The sequence below is a fragment of the Nicotiana tabacum genome, chromosome 16 (genome assembly GCF_000715075.1).
Source record: "Nicotiana tabacum cultivar K326 chromosome 16, ASM71507v2, whole genome shotgun sequence".
NCBI lineage: Eukaryota > Viridiplantae > Streptophyta > Magnoliopsida > Solanales > Solanaceae > Nicotiana > Nicotiana tabacum.
In genome coordinates this window covers 64,391,888-64,401,654 of record NC_134095.1, presented here as the reverse complement: position 1 = coordinate 64,401,654, position 9,767 = coordinate 64,391,888, and the positions used below count along the sequence as shown (strand labels likewise).

Here is a 9,767-nt window from a genome sequence, read left to right as displayed (position 1 = left end):
AATAATGTGTTGAATTCACCAATTAGCATTGTTGACTCTCAAATTTGTTTTACAAATGAATAATTATAGTTCTTTTTTACTTATAGGAATATGAAATTTGTGAATAACTCAAATAATGAACTATAGTATTGCAAATTTAATAATTGAGAACATCGTGAAGGTGAATACTGTTAACACCTAATTTTTGACCATGTTTGAATTCTTTTCTCACTTTTCCCACTTACTTCCCATTTTTCTACATTTTCCACTCACAAAATTATTCCCTACCCCACTCTTCTTTATTCCCCCACTCCTTGTCCCCCACGCTGGTCCCCCCACTCTCCTTTATTCCTCATTCCACTCTCCCTTGTCCCCCTCACACGTTCCCCACTCTCTTTTCCCTCATGCTCTACTAAAAAAACACACACACACGGTCACACACAGAATTAAAAGAAGACAAAAAAACAGAAAAGAGAGGAGGAAAGAAGAACGGAATAGAGGGGAAGGGAAACGACAAAGAACAATGAAACATGAAAAATGGAGATTTAGTAAATATTTAAGGGATTGCTAGAAGCTTTAAAGCTTAAATACTTTCCCTGGGTGTCTATTGAGTTTTGTTCAAGCCGAAAGCACTGCTTTCTGTTGCTGAAGTTTAGCTTCATACCGCCTGCTACTGTTTCTTTCTGCCTTTTCTCTATTTCAAGGTATTACTCACCCACTCAACTATGTAATTTTCACTTTTCTATCAATGGAATTTGTATGATATAGTGTTGAGCATATGAAACTCTGTGCTATTTTCGTTGTTTAATTTATATTATCAATGATTCTGCCATGTTGTGAAGTAATTAGAGTGTGAAATTCTTATGATATAGTTGTGTTGATGTTGGTATTTATGGTTGAAATGTGTTCGGCATTTTTCTTCCTAATTTCACTGACCGAGTAAAGTAGTGAACGAGTTAAATTTGGGCTTCAGGTTTGGGAATCATTGAACGATTAGGTGAATGACTTTGGAAAGGGTAACTTTAGATTTTAATTCTTTTATATATATATGAGAAAACTTACTTTGGGAAGGATTTGGATATGTTCAGTGATTTCTTGAAAGGTTTTAAAATAACACCTAATTATAGGATGTAAGGCTACAGCTCTTTGCTGTCATACATCAATAATTATTCATCATTACTTGTCAAACCAAAAAAAAGAACGTGTTTGGAAAGCGTGAAATATTAACCAAAAAGAGCTCCAAGAGCTAATGAGCATCATGGCGGGTATTAATTCAAGTTATACACAAGATACCTTTGACTCTATTTAGTGCAAGATCCCACAACGATCCCAAATATAAGTTATTAACGTTTGAAAATCATTATAATTACGTGTATGGCTCTCGTGGCATAGTTGTGATACCTAATTTCAAATTAGATTAAAGTAGGAACATCTTCACTTGCCTTAGAAGAAAAAATACAAATCTTATCCTTTTAAAAATAATTTGAGGTGTGTCATGCCAAACAAAATCCCAAAACCCGTGGCCCTCACTTAATTAATTTTAACTCCTTAGAAATCGAGGTGTGCCATTAATTGAATTTTTCATGGCCCACGCAAACTTGAAAGTGCGTAGTTGCTTTAGGCGCGCTATTTGAATTAATTTCCTTAAACTCGGGTGTGCATTTCATGTGACCCAAATCCAAATCTCAACGGAGTCGGAACGTATTAACAATCACGGGTGCATTGATTATGACGTGGTTCGAGATGCATTTTCACGACGTTGCAATTCTATAAAAAAAAATACTAATAAAAGCGGTTTAAACTTAATAAAAGCACACAAGTCATAACATGTATAAAAATCAGATATTTAACCATTATGACAATTTAAGCGACTGTGCTAGAACCACGGGATTCGGGGGTGTCTAACACCTTCCCTCGGGTCAACAGAATTCCTTACTTAGAATTTCTGGTTCGCAGACTTCATTTGGAAAGTCGAATATTTTCCTCGAATTGGGATTCAAGATAAACCGGTGACTTGGGACACCAAAAGCCAAACCTTTCCCAAGTGGCGACTCTGAATTAAATAAATAATCTCATTTTGAATATTTTCACTTAAATTGGAAAAACTCCCTCACGCATTTACCCTTTGGGGTAGGCACGCAAAAGGAGGTGTGACAGCTCTAGCGACTCTGCTGGGGAAGAATAACCCAGAACCACTGGTTCAGGGTTAGAAATTCGAGCTTAGATAAATTGTTATATTTGGTTTTATCTGAATTTGTTACATGTTTGGGCATAATGTGCTAAATATTGTTTTTTACCGCTTTGATATTATCTGAACTGTATATAAACTGTGCTGAAACCCTTCTCTCTTCACCTCCGGGGATGTGCTTACTGGTTGAGACTCCCTATTCTGTTAGTGTCATACCTTGAAATAAAAAAGAGGCTCGGACAAGTTACGAAGCCGGATGGCCTTTTGGTTCCCGGTAAGTTGCCCCCTCCTCGACTCGAGTTGTCCGCTCGGGTACACAGTCTAGAACAAATACCCAGGTTACGAACCTAGAATAACTCAACTTCATGCCGGATCCCTAGTAGGAACGTTTGTTTGCATCATGTTGCATTTGACTTAGGGGACTCAACACAGGGGTTGGGTCCCTCTAGGGCTAGCAACCTGAAATAAAAAGACCATCTCGATGCATCCTACTTGTTTTCCGTGCATTTATTTGTCTCGGACATGCATGCTGACCGGCTTTGGAGTATTTGAAAAATAAAAAAAATAAAAAAAAGGGAGAGAAATAGAGTACGGAGAGTTGATTATCTGTTTTAGAAAAAATAACCAATGTCAAAATAGTGTCGAAACTCTGCCGAATTTTTAAAAAAAAATGGAAAAAGGAAAATATTTTATTTTTAATATTTTTTTTACTAAAAGCAAAAGAAAAAATAGAAAAAGAGTCGTTATTTTAGTTTGGGAAAAAATAGATTGTTTTATTGTTTGTTGAAAATGAAAAAAAAAAGTCGTTATTCCGTCTTGTTTTCAAAAATAGGAAAAAAAAATAGTCTGTCTTGCCATGGAAAGTGAAAATAGTTTTGTTATTTGTTTATAAAATGCCAAAAATGAAAATGAAAAAGAGTCTCGTTTTTACCGAACTACGTGGGTCTGATTCTCATCGGATGTGAGATACGTAGGCAAACCTCATCAGTTCCGGCCCCAATTTTCAAAAATGCAAAAATATTTTTCTTTATAGATCTTTCCTTAAAAAAATGAAGTTTTTAAAACTCAAAAAAAAAGGGTAGTTCCTTTCTTTCTGAAGTTTTTCATACGGAAAAATGAAATAATATAAAATCAAGGTCTAAAATGCGGGTTTCCTTCATTTTGAAGTATTTTTCCCATAAAAAAAAACAGAAACAAAAATCCAAAAATATTCTTTTCTTCTTTAGAAATACTTCTTTTATAAATATCCATAAAAATTTTAAAAATGAAAGTCCAAAAATATTTTTACTTTTCTTTAAAAGTACTTTCGTAAATTAAAAAGAAAAAAAAGGGGAAGAAGAGAAACTCAGAAATCCGAAATATTTTCTTAAAAGTCCCTCTTTCAAAACAAATATTTTTTTTTATTTTTGAAGTCCAGAAAATGTTTTCGTTTTTCTTTAGAAGTTTTTGTAAATAAATAAAAAGCTCAGAAATTAAAAACATTTTTCTTAAAAAAAAAAATTCCCTCTTTCGAAAATTAAGAGGCAACATCCAAAATCCAAAAATATTTCCTTTCTTCCTTAGAAAAGGTAAAACAAATGAAATTTCAAACAAAAATATTTTCTTTTTACTTTTCAAATTCCCAAAGTCCAATTCAAAAGCAAATGAGGTTTAAAAAGTCTTTCTTTCAAAAGCAAATCAAAAATCAAAATCAAAATAATAAAAAAAAATATTTCCTTTCTTCTTTTAAAGCATTCAAAAATTCCAAAAAAAACAAAAAAAAAAGAGAATTAGTTTATTTACTCCATTCTCGATCCTCCCGAACTACGCAAGATCTGATTCATGCGGGGTCATGATACGTAGGCAATCCTCATCGGATTCGATCATAGCCATAAAATTAATTGAGTGAAAAAATAAAGAATAAAAAGAGCGACCAAAAAAAGAGTGAAAAAAAAGAGTGCCAAAGAATAAAGAGCGGCAAAAACAAAATGAGACAATCGAGAGTGATTAAAGAGAGGCATAAATAAAATAAAAGAAGTACATGCTGAAAGAGTTAGTTAAGGCCGAGATGAAACATGCAACCGTTCAAACACATGATAGAAGTGTTTAACTGTTAGGTGCATTGCATCCCAACATGCGATTTCCTATATGTTAAATGTCTCAAACTAACAAGGTTATGGTGTGAGCAAATTAGTCAGGTTCTGTTCAGGTGGTTGGTTTTGTTGGTATGCGGTGATGAACGCGCAACCTTGCATGCGGCCACAACATTATACACAAAACCGAGCTCTACCTCCCAAAAATGTCCATCCTTACCAAGCTCCATATAATCCCAAATCAAATATTCCCAGTACAAACCTCGCCCAAGAGAGCCTTTCAAAAGGAATCAGTTCACCCTTATTGGTGAATCATACTCGAGTTTGTTCCAAAAGCTAGTCAGGCAAGGTCTGCTGCAGCTGGTGGCCCCAAACCGGCCAAACCCGAGCCTCCTCGCACTGAACTGACGCTGGATGTGAATACCACTCTGGAGCAGTGAGACATAGTACAAAGGACTGTTGGACCCTCAAAAGGGCGGTCGAAGATTTGATTGAAGCTGAAAGAATCATTTTTCGGGATGAAGAAGCTCCTGATGTGATGAACAATATGTTGCCTGCACACAACAACAGGCCAACAGTCGGAATGATTTGTGAAGATGAGGAATTTGATCCGGCACTGAAGCCCATTGCAGCCATTGCCGAAACAGAAGAAAAGCCGAAAATTGGTCGCCAAGCCTGAAAGTTCCCCATCAGACGGGAGTCTCGGTAACCAGTCTTGCTATCTTTTCTGCATCCGGATTATCTCAGGGTGTGATCCGGATGTTTTACCTTATTGTCTTACTTTCTGATGCAAACCCTTCTATCTTCAAAAAAAAATCATCAAAATCAAAAAAAAAATCAATAACATGACATGCTTTTTGAAATTAATCAAAAAAATTAATTTCATTGTCCAGGAATGTCTCTTTTCTTAATTTCACTTTTCTTATTTTTTTTTTAGTTCTGTTAAATGTAGATTTCAATAACATGACATGCTTATGGACTTCATGCCCGGATCCTAAAACGCTGTCAGACGTCAAAATAATGAATCAAGAATTGTTTCGCAAGGAAGATTAGCTTAAGGAAATAAAACAAAGAGTTGGAACAACTGAAGGAAAATTGGTTCCCCGATTGGAAAGGTCCATCCATTGCAACAAGAGTACTGCCAAAAGAGTGCGTTGAACTTGGGACACATCGAAGAAATGTCCCCGAAATAACTGTCAATGCAAATGCAGTCAAAAGGTACTTTGTTTGATCCTTCATATAATTCTAATATTCTCCGGTTGGGATGACGAAGGCTTTCATTCTCGCTACCCAAACACTATCGACCCTTTGCAAACCCTTTGAGCCGGTTACCATTCTTTGACTACCCTCTTTGGAACTTGAAAGTGTTATTGAAAAATGAAATAAAAAAAGGGAGAGAAAGAAATCGATTGAAAAGAAAAAATAAAATTAAAAAAAACAACAACAAAGGAAACAAGCAAAAAAAAAGAAGAAGAGAGAGAAGAAGAGAAAAACAAAACAAAACGGAAAAAAAAAAACAAAAGAAAAAAAAAAGAAAAAAAAACAAAAGAAAACCAAGCACACAAATAATTTGTCTGAATTACGTCTGACTTGATTCCGAAAGGATACGTAGGCAGCCTCTCCTTGGGGTTCAGTCACACCAAAATAAAAATCCAAAGTCCCCCAAAAGTGAAACTGGGGCAGAAGTTATAACGGTTCAGCAATGATCCCGCCTAAAAGGTTCCAAAGTTGTAGTTCAATCCAAATTCTTTTCACCCCAAACCTTGTTCAAGTCCTTCTGATCAATCGGAAAAGCGGTTCAAAATGGGAGGATGGAGTTATTTAGGTCTGATACAACAAAATGAGAGGAATGAAATGAGAGAGCCTTATTGGTGAAAACCCACACGGGCACCATAAGGCGACGGTAAGCAGAGGAAATCAAATGAAAGTCTTTTTAGTGAAAACCCACACGGGCACTATAAGGAGATGGTAAGAAATGAGATGAAAAATGCCTGCTTGTGAAAACCCACAAAGGGCGCCCATGATCGAAAATAAGATCCTCACAGCCATCAACATCAACAAAGTCCTGGCAAGGTTCCTCGGTATTCAAGGCAAAGTTGCGATGAATTTTTGAGAGTCGGACGGTTTACACAGATCAGGCATCCAGTCCAAAAGGCATGTCATGTTCATTGAAGTCCGCATGCACTCCAGATAAGTCCTTCTCTACTTTCTCCGAAAGGGACACTTTTAGTTTTTAAACTCATTCTCCATTCAATTATTTATTTCTCTTTGGATCCTTTTAGTCTAACACTCTTCCAAAACCAAGACAATGAAAGGATGGCAAGACTGATTTACAGGGTTTTCATTTGATACACGCTAATGTGCAAAAGGCACCCAGCCTCAGCAGGTGCATCAAGTCGACCTCGACTAGCCATGGCGGCCGATGCTCAGGAATCAACACTCTTGGAAGGAGAAGATAAAATTAAAGCACCTATAAAGGCAATTGAAGTCGAAAGGGTTGAGTTCACATGGCTAATCGCCTCAGCAAAGTCGGAGAAACCAAGGTACCCCAAATGCTCTAAAATTGAAGTTGGAAGAAAGAAGACGGAAAAGAAAGGCCTACAAAGAAAAAAAATAAAGTTGGAAAGGTTAAGTCCCGCGCGATTAGCCATTGCAGTTAGGTTTGAGGATCAAAAAATCCCAGATGCTCCGGGAAAAAAAAAACCAACAATTGATTGAGCCTGAACTACGTTTGACTTGATTCCGAAAGGATACGTAGGCAGCCTCTCTATGGGGTTCAGTCACACCAAAACAAAAATCCAATTTTCCCCAAAAGTTAAACTGGGGCAGACATTATAATAATTCGGCGATAATCCCGCCTGGACGGTTCCAAAGTTGCAATTCAATCCAAGTTCTTTTGACCCCAAACCTGTTGCAAATCCTTCTGATCAATCGGCAAAATTTTCTTCAAAATCAAAGGACGCAGTTTGCTCAGATCCGACGCAGTCAGGATGAGAGAAATAAAATGAGAGTCTTATTGGTGAAAACCTATAGGCACCATAAGGCGATGGCGAGCAGAGAAATAAAATGAGAGAGTCTTATTGGTGAAAACCTACAGGCACCATAAGGCGATGGCGAGCAGAGAAATCAAAATGAGAGAGTCTTGTTAGTGAAAACTCATGACGAGCACTATAAGGCGACGGTAAGAAGAGAAATGAGAGAGGTCGGCTAGCGAAAACTCGCAAAGGGCGCTGTCGGCCAAAAAGAGGATTTCACCACAGAAGGTTCTGGCAAGGTTCCTTGGTTTGGAAACATAGATCCATTTGGTTCGTGAGAAAATGTAGGTTCGTGAGAGTCGGGCATCCAGTCCAAAAAACAGGTTATGTCAATTTAAAGCCAGCATGCACCTCAGATAAGTCTTTCTTTTCCCCGAAAAGGACGCTTCTCTTTTTAAATTCATTTCCTCGCTCTTTGTTTACCTTTCTTTGGATTCCTTTTCGGTTTAACCCTAAGCCCCAAAACATGCTAGAAAGAAAAGGTGGCAGGACCGGTTTCACAGGGCTCTATCTGGCAAGAGGTGGAAAACATACCCGGCCTCAGTGATGCGTCAGTCCAATCCCGACTGATCGTGACGTTTGATTACCTCAAAATCCCCAGCAGAGTCGCCAGAGCTGTCACACCTCCTTTTTGCGCGCCCGCCCCGAAGGGTATGATGCGCGAGGGAGTTTTTTCCAATTTAAGTGACAATATTCGAAATGGGATTATTTATTTAATTCAGAGTCGCCACTTGGGAAAGGTTTGGCTTTTGGTGTCCCAAGTCACCAGTTTATCTTGAATCCCAAATCGAGGAAAATATTCGACTTTCCAAATGAGGTCTGCGAACCAGAAATTCTAAGTAAGGAATTCTGTTGACCCGAGGGAAGGTGTTAGGCACCCTCGAATCCCGTGGTTCTAGCACGGTCGCTTTAATTGTTATAATGGCTAGATATCTGATTTAATACATGTTATTACTTATGTGCTTTCATTAAGTTTAAACCGCTTTTATTATTATTATTTTTATAGAATTACAACGTCGTGAAAATGCGTCTCGAACCACGTCACAGTCAATGCACCCATGGTTGTTAATACATTCCGACTCCGTTGAGATTTGAATTTGGGTCACATAAATGCGCACCCGAGTTTAAGAATGTAATTTAATTAAGTCGCGCCTAAAGAGTCTAACGCGTTTATTGTCTTTGGGGAAGGTAGTGAAATTCACTAAACAGTCCATCCCAAATTCTAAGTATTTTATTGTGACCAGTTATTGAGGGCCCCGCAATTTGCATTGTTTTATTTGGTGAGGCTCGTCTCATTTTATGAAAGGATAAACCTACAATGACTACATTTTTCTATTATGTCTCTATAAAATGAAAGAGAAAAGGTCTTAATTTATTTACATGCTTGAGTTGTTATAGTTGGGTTTCGAATATGATTCATAAATTCTGAAAATGATGCAAGCAGGGCAGTCCGTTGCCAATGCGGGCCCAGGCCCAACGTGTATGACATAAAACTAGACCTGGGCCGTCTTATTGACATGTTACTACCTAGTTACATTATACTAGGCATGTTCTCAGTTTGTCAAATTAAAAAAAAAACTTAGCAATCTAATTTTAATCCTAAACCATTTACATGCTGAAATTAACCAATATTATTTAACTAAACAATATTCCTACAAGTTCGAAATGGCCTATTCGTTTGATTTTTAACTAGACGGAGTTGCTACACCATTCATTTATTTTTAGGCAATATATATAGATAGTTCATCCGTTAAGCTATCGTCAGATGTTCCACTATATATATTAAATAGCTACATGATTCTGATTTTTGTAAGCTAAATAATTTATATATACAAATAAAATTCAGAATATAATTAAATAAATTTAGAACTTCAATTCTTCATTTTTTTCGTATTAATGCTTCCTGTTTCAGTTTACAATAATCAGCGTGTCAGTTGTGTACCTGATATTGGAAGCAAAAGAAAAGGGAGATCAGCAGAAATTCAGTAGCATACAACAACAGCAACCCCAGCAACCAGTAACAACCAGCAACGAGAAACTTAGTGACAGATTTTAAAATTAAGACAAAGATCCAGAAACAACAACAACAAATAACGGACAGAAGCAAAGGGAATCTTTTCAGATTTTTGAAAGGCTAGTTAGTGTTTAACTCTTAATTTCTGAATCCGTATATCAGAATATTTGGATTGTATATCAGGTGTATACTCTTCTTCTTTTGAATTTTCAGAATGTTTTTTCTTTTTATTTTTCTAAAGTCTTAGTATTTTTCGGAATTTCTTCTCTCTTAAAATTTTCTTCTATATTCTCTCCCTTGTTCTCTGTCTTTTTTTTTTTTAAATCTGATCAAGTTCCTTTATTTATATCTCATCCCAGACCCTTTAATCAAATAATAAAACCACACTTTCTCCTACCAAACTCATTATCTTCTTACTCATCCCCCACTACATTAAACTAACATATCAAACCAACTCATTACATCTTGTCTCCCATGCC

At 36.7% G+C, this 9,767-nt stretch overlaps 1 long non-coding RNA gene across 2 annotated transcripts; it reads left to right on the top strand.

The window, feature by feature from the left end:
* Window positions 1-319: 319 nt before the first annotated feature.
* LOC142170519 (uncharacterized) lies at window positions 320-9,564 on the top strand. 2 transcript variants are annotated; one of them, XR_012699748.1, is made up of 2 exons: window positions 320-4,944; window positions 5,192-9,564. It is a non-coding gene; the product is annotated as an uncharacterized LOC142170519 (long non-coding RNA). The 2 variants fall into 2 exon arrangements; XR_012699747.1 differs by having other exon boundaries at window positions 5,177-9,564.
* Window positions 9,565-9,767: the final 203 nt, after the last annotated feature.